This window comes from Zingiber officinale, chromosome 5B (genome assembly GCF_018446385.1).
Source record: "Zingiber officinale cultivar Zhangliang chromosome 5B, Zo_v1.1, whole genome shotgun sequence".
NCBI classification, from domain to species: Eukaryota; Viridiplantae; Streptophyta; class Magnoliopsida; order Zingiberales; family Zingiberaceae; genus Zingiber; species Zingiber officinale.
The window spans coordinates 130,954,077-130,963,418 of NC_055995.1; positions in this window are offsets into that span (position 1 = coordinate 130,954,077).

Consider the following 9,342-nt stretch of genomic DNA (forward strand, 5'->3'; position numbering starts at 1 on the left):
GTAATTAGTTTTATACAGCGTTTAGTATGTTTCCGATCGAGTGAAGGTCGAGCGGGCACCAATGTGCTTATATGTACTCGGCCGGACGAAGTTCGATCGAGCGTAAAGGTAATTAGCTTTATATAGTGTTTAGTATATTGCTAGTCGAGTAAACGTCAAGCGGACAGCAATGTACTTATATGTGCTCGGCTGGACGAAGTTCTACCGAGCGTAAAGGTTAGCTTTATACAGCGTTTAGTATATTACTGGTTGAGTGAAGGTTGAGTGGGCACCAATGTGCTTATATGTGCTCGGCCAGACTTCGTCCAACTGAGCGTAAAGGTAATTAGCTTTATACGGCGTTTAGTATATTACTAGTCGAGCGAAGGCCGAGCGAGCACCAATATGCTCATATACATTCGGTCGGGGAAAGCTCGACCAAGTGAAAAAGTGCTCAGCCTTATAAAGCTTATAGTACATTCTCGACCAGCCAGAACATGCTTAACAAAGGGTATTCTCATTATATATATACGACCGGTTTGAATGACCGGCCAGAACATATTTAACAGAGGGTATTTTCATTATATATGAGACCGGCTTGAATGACCGGTCAGAATATGATTAACAAAAGGTATTCTCATTACATATGCGACCGGCTTGAATGATCGGCCAGAACATGCTTAACAGAGGATATTCTCATTATATATACGACCGACTTGAATGATCGGTCAATACATGCTTAATAAAAGGTATTCTCAATATATATACAACCGGCTTGAATGGACATGCTTAACAGAAGTACCTAAGTATGACAGCCTGACAAATTTGGTAGGAAATATCTTCTAGAAGCTTCTTCAGTTATAGTGGCATGTTCTTATGCATACTTTATCATGAATATGAGTCACAAACGAAAAAAAAATACATCTGGGGTAAAAATGACTCCTTAAAGGATTATTACACGAAGTCTAGAGGATGATTTCATCTTCTAACAAACTCTAACAAATCGAGGATTACCTCATGACTACGGAGGTTATATGAGGTAGTATAGAAAGGGGAATCCTCTCCGTTGGTAAGGTAAGCAAGTTTCAGCATCCAAAGTTCTGTTTCTAAGTACCTGAGTTACTGTACTTTTTCTTCTTCTTCTGCTTCTTCTCCCACCTTCAAGAGAGGAACTGACTTGAGCGTCGAAGGGTCTAACCAAGGATCCCCACCCCGATCCTAAGTCACTAACGCTTTGTTGGCTCGCCTCACTATGCGTAGGATCGTTGAGGAGCTCTTCCAGATCTTCAGGAGTTTGTCTTCATCAAAAATCACCGCTCATCGGAGCCAGCGCACCACCTCACATAGTTTAGACCGGATCATGTATATTAATCAATTGTCAACTTACCTTAGTCAACTGATTCCATGACTACTTTAACCTTATATCTGCCAACAGATAGCTAAGCTAGCTGCACCTACTTCTAGTTTACTACCTAGCTCCTCAACGGATACTTGAGTTATCAGATATCTTCCATTAATTAGTCGATTCTTCATTTGAAATATCTTGCCAATCTCTGTCTATCAATGAGTTGCTTTGGTCCAGAAGGTAGAATTTCAACATCTCTAATATATACTTATAAAGCTTCAACACAATTATAAACACAAGACATATATTAGATAGCTAAGCAATAATAGATAGATTTTAGATATGATCAAATTTAACGTCGTTTATGGAAATCTTCACTTGGATCTGACGATACGAGATGGAGGAAGCTGGAAAACTTAACACCATAACTATGACGCAAAAAGATCTGGAGTTACTCATCAATGTCAGAGTGCAAAAACTACTACAGCAACAACAACAAATCAGTATTGGTGGTACATTACCTATAGCTCTAAATCAGGCGACATCAACAATTGCTTATCCAAGGGAGAGGAGGGAGGAGGAGGATCCTGCTTGTTTGCTTCCTATTCCTCGCTCCCCAGTTCGACGTCCTCGAGTATTTCTTCGCACACCTTTGGAGCAAGGAGGACGAAGGGAAGTTCCACAAGAATCTTCTGAAGAAGCGCCTATATGGGATAAAAACAAAGGGAAGATCGTAGCCAACGATAGTTCTCCTAAGAGGATTATCACTCCATTTTCTCAACGAGTGCTGAATGATCCTCTGTCGAAGCATTATCAAAACTTAAATATCAGAGAATATTCTGGGACAATCGATCTAGAAGATCATTTTGTTAAATTTAAAAATATGGCTCTTCTTCAACAATTTACCGACGGTGTTAAATGTTGGATGTTCGTTACTACCTTTGGGGGAGCAACTCAAAGGTGGTTCAAGCGATTACCAGATAATTCTATTCGCCATTTCACAGATTTTCGCAAGGTGCTCCTTCATCATTGTTCCAGTAATCGGCGATATCACAAGACCCCCTGGAGTCTCTTTTCAATTAAATAGGGGCCGAAGGAATCTATTCGAGCATATATTAAAAGGTTCAATTAGGTAGCCATAGATGTACCTACGACCACTACTGAGATCTTGGTAAGCGCCTTTTCTCAAGGGCTTAATGATAATGATTTCTTCAAGAATTTGGTCAGAAATCCTCCGACAAATTTTGATTTTTTGATCGAGCGAGTGACTGAGTTTATTAATGTGGAGGAAGCTCAAGCTATTCGGAGAAAGGAAGTTGTTATTCCTACTCCCATTCCAAATGTGGACCGTCCGGTGGTACCTGCTCAGCCACCCAGGGGCTCTCGCATAGTTCCTCCCTAACGACATTCTGACTTGTGTCCTCAAGCTGTGCAACACGTGGGGGTTCTTCAAGAGATCCCACGAAGGTGGTGCACATACCATTTAACGAGCACTCATAGTACAGAAAATTGTTATACCTTGAGGAATCAGCAAGCTTGTAATTCTCGGTATCGGTGGTGTTCTCCACCCCCAAATCACCGACAATATCTGAGGCAGGATAGTCCGCTTAAGCTGGAGTATCGGATGGCGGATCTGCAGACAGGAGTTCTGCCATTCCCGGTCGGGCAAGCTCAAGCACCCGGTCAACCACAACAAGAAGCAGCATCAGTCCGACAAGAAGAAAATTGTAGCAATGCCCCCAAGGTAATATTAACATGATAGCTGGAGGACCAATGGATGGTGATTCCAATCGAGCAAGAAAATCACATGCTTGGCGACTGAAAATTTATGTTGAGGGGTGCAGTGCAGAAAAGACGGTTGGACCAGAAATTAGTATTGGGCCTAGAGATCTAGAGGAGGTAGAAATACCCCATGATGATGCATTAATAATCAAGGATGTTATAGCCAATTATAACATTTCTCGTACCTTCATTTAGTCAATCGGGGACCTTAAGGGGTGACCGGATAAACTCCCTTAAGGGGAACCAGAGACTTTAAACCTTCATTTAGTCGATCAGGGACTTTAAGAGGTGACCAGACATGCTCCCTTAAGGAGAATCGGAGACTTTAAACCTTCATGCAGTCGATCGAGGATCTTAAGGGGTGACCAGACAGGCTCCCTTAAGGGGAACTGGAGACTTTAAACCTTCATTTAGTCGATCGGGGACCTTAAGGGGTGACCAGACAAGCTCTCTTAAGGGGAATCGGAGACTTTAAACCTTCATTTAGTCGATCGGGGGCCTTAAGGGGTGACTGGACAAGATCTCTTAAGGGGAACCGGAGACTTTAAACCTTCATGTAGTCGATCATGGATCTTAAGGGGTGACCGGATAAGCTCTCTTAAGGGGAACCGGAGACTTTAAACCTTCATTTAGTCGATCGGGGACCTTAAGGGGTGATCGGACATGCTCCCTTAAGGGAAATTGTAGACTTTAAACCTTTAGTTAGTCGATCGGGGACCTTAAGGGGCAACCGGGCAGACTCTCTTGAGGGGAATCAGAGACTTTAAACCCTCAACAAGTTAATCAAAGCATATGGATTGTGAGTATTATATTTATCTCACTTCGTTCGGTGGTATAAGGTTGATCAGTTCATCATGTATAGTTATTTCATCTGGGAATTTATGCTCGACTGGCTTATTAGACAGGTCGAGGATCCTTTATACGAGCAAGGCGTTCAGTCCATCATAGAAACCCGGAGGTCGCCAGGAAGAATTCATTCAGCATTATATATCATTCAGGAGATAACTATGAGGTCTACTTTTTTATTATAATTTCTTTATGGGATTTTTCTACCAGATATATGTGGCAAATATATTGAAGGAGTTAATTTATATGGACACTTGGGTGGCTTCGAAGACATGGGAAGCTACACAAGGAAAGACAGGTAATTATAATTTTTTATTAATATTTGATATATAACAAGTAGTGTACAATAGTGATAAAATGATAAGAAAGTATAAATACAAGATTTTAAATTCATTCAAATCTACTTAGGAAGTCTTTTGGGAGCTCCTTGTTCAGTCGTCGGTGGTTTACAAATAAAGGAGGAGGTTCCCCGATAAGCAACCCCCTCTCTTAATTACCAAACTACCCCTTCAACAGAATGGGTGAGGGTTCCTACGATGCGCCGAGCATATTCCTTACCAAACTCAGGGGAATCTAAATAGGATCTGCGCCTGCTTTGCTAGCGCTCCTCCTCATCTACCTTATATGTCTGGAGTTCAAATTGTAGGCTATCCTTCTCTCCTTGTAGGGTAATTTTCTCTGCTTTAACATTCTCTAACTCTTTTAAAAGTGAACTTATCTGTGAATCTTGGGCTCATAGTCTTTCCTGTTATTGAAATAAGGTAAAATCTTTAGAGGTTAATTCTTGAGCTAGCTCAGGAGACATAGAGTCATGGGATACTTGTAATTATTCCAAAAGAGTAGTTTTGTGGGATAAATCTAAGAGAGTTTTGTCTTTCAGAGATTTTTCTACCTGAGTTGAGATGTATTCCGTTGTAATTGAAGTTCCAAGCCTTTATTTTCTTCTTCTCGAGATTGTAGTAATTGACGATAATCTTGTAAGACTTTCTCTAGTCCAGCATTGAGTTCAGCCTGTGAATTTACTTTGTCTCGTAGCTGAATGAGTTCATCATTAAGGAGGTTGGAGGCAACTTGTAATTCCTCCACTTTGTCTTTTAAAACTCGATTAGTCCTTTCCAAATCCACGGCTAGCTGACCCAAATGTAAGCTCGAGACGTAGAACTAAAATAAGATAACAGCATAGTTATACTTTATAATCATAGATGTTACACTCTATAACCATAGACCAAGGAAATTTAATTACAAACTTACTATAGTATCTTGGTGGTTGTGATCATCAGCACGTTCAGAAATAGTGCGCTCCCTCATATGTGCTTGAGAATGCATCCATAACTCAGCTAAGACGCCTTTTAGCTGAAGTATCCCACGTGAGGTAGGAATAGGTGTCTGACCAAGCTAGGAGGGTAATCCATATTGTTTATAAAGGATGGAGGAGCTTGTGGAAGTTGTGGGTTGTGAAGAAGAAGGAGGAAGAAGTTTAAGAGTGGCCAAAGAAGCCTGTGAAGATGGATCAAGAGGTGTAAGGTCAATCGATGAAGGATCTTGTTCAATAGGTGTTTCAATAGGCCCAGGAATGATCGATCTCCTGCAAGGGGTTCTTTTGGCACGGGGTCTGGTGGGAGAAGAGGTTAGATCCTGAAGAAGGGGTCACGAAGCCACAGGTACAGTTGGTGCCGCCTCAAGTGAAGGAACAACTAAATGAATAGCACGGGACATAGGGATGAGAAGCCCTGGTCTCATCATATTAAGTGTAGAACAGGAATGAGCATGTGTAGGAGGTGCAGGTTCCTTACCTCTGGTATAGGAGATTTCGGAAGGAGTAATAGGAATATGTTCAAAAGTGGGTATGATGGATATATGTAAACCCTGGGCTTTAGTGCAAGGTCTTTTACATTTGATGACAAAGGGATTTTCCTGTTCAAGTGAGCTGGAGGATTCCTCAGGTCGTGCAGCTAGAGGTAGTAAACCAAGAGAGAAGATAAAAGGAAAACATAAAACAATAAGTTAGACGAGTATAACAAACAAACAAAATTGAGACTCGTGTATAGTCAGTCGGTCATACCTCCTTCGACTAGACTTGAAGGGGAGGCTAATGATATGAGTTATGATAGACCAGCCTGTCAAATGAAGTAAAAGTCATGATCGAGAAAGACATGAGGGGTCTATAGTTGGATGAGTGTATGATTAATAGGATAATGAACGACTAAATAAAAGGCTTTTTGCAGACGCTCGGTCAGGAGAAGTTTGACCGAGTGTAAAGGTACTTAGTCTTATATAGCATTTAGTATGTTACTGGTCGAGTGAAAGTTGAGCGGGCACCAATGTGGTTATATGCGCTCGACCGGATGGAGCCCAACCCAGCGTAAAGGTAATTAGCTTTATACCGCGTTTAGTATGTTACCGGTCGAGTGAAGACCGAGCGGATACCAATGTATATATATGCACTCGGTCGAACGAAGTTCGACCGAGCGTAAAGGTAATTAGCTTTATACAGCATTTAGTATATTACCGGTCGAGTGAAGGCTGAGCGGGCACCAATGTGCTTATATTTGCTTAGTCGGACGAAGTTCGATTGAGCATAAAGGTAATTAGCTTTATAGATCGTTTAGTATATTACCGGTCGAATGAAGATCGAGCGGGCACCAATGTGCTTATATACGCTCGGTCGGATGAAGTCCGATCGAGCATAAAGGTAATTAGCTTTATACAGCATTTAGTATATTATCGGTCGAGCGAAAGCCGAGCGAGAACCAATATACTTATATACACTCGGTCGGACAAAGCTCGACCAAGTGTAAAGGTGCTCAGCCTTATAAAGCTTATAGTACATTTTCGACCGGCCATAACATGCTTAATATAGGGTATTTTCATTATATATATACGACCGGTTCGAATGACTGGCCATAACATGCTTAACAGTGTTGGATCGCGACGGCCAGCTAAAAGGGGGGTTGAATAGCTTGAAAAATTAAACACAAAATCTTTCTCGAACTTTCTTAGACTAACACTTGCATAAATTAGCTAAGCAGAAAATAACAAAAAGAAGAGGCACCAGATTTGACTTGGTTACAACCGGGAAGGTTGTTAATCCAAGGAAGATGATCGCACTAAAAACTCCTTCAAGCGGAGAAGTCTCTTACAACGATGAAGCGCAGAAATAAAGAAGCTAACTAGAAACTGAGCTAACAAGTGTTGGAAGTGAATTGCTTGAGTTGTTGAAATGCTTCTGGACCAAGGCTGTATTTATAGCCTTGGTCGGGGAGACCCGAAGGGATTCCGGGTGGCCTGGGGGGGATAAAACTTTATCCCCCAATGTTCATATCACGTTTGACGCAATCTGGTCAAAAAGTCAACTCCAGGCGCCCGGAAGGTTCCGGGCACCCCGGAGGGAAAAGTCAACCCCGTTGACTTTTTCCAACCCGGGTCTTCTGCTCCGGCTCCGTTTGCCTCAAACCGAGTCTTTCGCTCACTTGGGTGATCTCTGTCATCCGAAATAGGGCTCACCCGAACCCAACTTCCGGTCTTCTCAAGCAGGCTTCCGCTCCGGCTTCTCGTCCCCTGGAATCGCCGTGTGCTTCCTTCTCGTCTGCCAGCGTACTCATCTGCAGTCTTCGTCCCTCGATCACACCCCGTGTCGACCTTCTCGCTAGCTGCGTCTCTTGCTCCTCGAGCAATCTTCCGCTCCGGCTTCTCGTCCCTCGGAACCACCGCACGCTTCTTTCTCGTCTGCCGGTATACTCTTCCGTAGCGCCTCGTCCCTCGGACGCACCATGTGTCGTCCTTCTCGCTAGTTGCGTCTCCGCTCGACTACCTGTTCTCCTAAGCTCTTGCACACTTAGACACAAGGTTAAAAATACACACAACCTAACTTAACTTGTTGATCACACCAAAACAACCTTGGGGTTCCAACAATCTCCCCCTTTTTGATGTGAGCAAGCCAAGTTAAGCTAGGGTAACTAGACATAAAAAATAAACTAACTATTTTAGCAATAAAGTGTAAAAAGATAGAAAATTTTACATTTTTTATCTACCTCCCCCTAGACTTATACTTTCCTTTCTCCCCTTTTAATCACAAAAAAATGGAGTTCCGAAAAAAATCTAAGGGTAAAAAAAAATTCTAACTTTCTTAACAAAAATTTAAGTTAGAGAATTTGTAATAATTTTCAGCAACAATATTCTAAGTTTAAAAAATTTCTAAGTAAAACTTTAGGTACGAAAATTTTCTAAGGAAAAACTCTAAGTATAAAAAATTTCTAAGTAAAGCTTTAAGTAAGAGACTTTTTTTTTAAAAAATATGACTTAAGAAATTTTACAAAAATTTTTTAAAATTATTCTAAGTAAAGGTTTTAAGCAAAAATTTCATAAATTTTTTTAACTTTTATGTAAAAGTTTTATGCAAAAAAAAAATTCTTAGTAAAAAAAAATTCTTACTTAAGAAATTTTGTAAAAAAATTTTGAAATTTTTTCTAAGTAAATATTTTAAGCAGAAATTTCTAATTTCAGAAAAACTTTTAACTTTTAAGTAAAATTTTTACGCACAAAAGAAATTTTAAAAAAATGTTTAACAAACTTTTCAAAGCATTATTAAATTTTAATCTTAATGTTTTATCAGAAAATTAATTAAACATTTTATTTCAATATTTTGACTTCCAGGTCTTGGCGAGGCACTGGGTCTTCTTGGTTATTGGAGCAACAACCACTTCCTTAGACAAAGCCTCATAGAGAAATTTTAATATTTAATTTTCTCACTGAAAGCTCTAAATTTGATTAAAGATTTAAGTTAAACAAGACTTAGGAACCCAATATAGGTTCCGGCCTACTGGATTAACTAGGAATTTCTTAGGGACATTTTTCTTTGAAATAATTCTAATCTGTCCCTTATGATATCAAAAATACCATTTTAAATTGTTGTATTTTCTAAAATATGTTTTATTTGAACATGCATGATTTTTTAGACTATCTATTTGCATTTTCAAATTATTATTTTCTGATTTCAATTTTTCATTTTCTAATTTTGATTTGTCTAAATCTTCTAGAGGGCAAGATTTAGCTAGTATGACTTTTAAATTTTTATTTTCTTTTTCTAATTTGCAGCAATCTTTTGTTAATAATATAACGAATTTAAAGAGTTTATCGAGAGGAAGAGATCGTACTTGACTTAGCTTGTCGATCTCGTTGTATGTGTCTCCCCCTGAGCTGTTGTTATCTTCCGACGTGGCTCCCCCTTCATCGATACTTTCGTTGCTCATTTCGGAAGAGCTTGACTCGTAGTTGTCGTCTTGATGACTCGCCATTAATGCGAGCCCGGAGAATGCCTTGACTTCCGATTCGGACGACGTATCGTCCCACGTCGCCTTTAGGACCTTGCGCTTTTAAGCAGGCTTCTTACC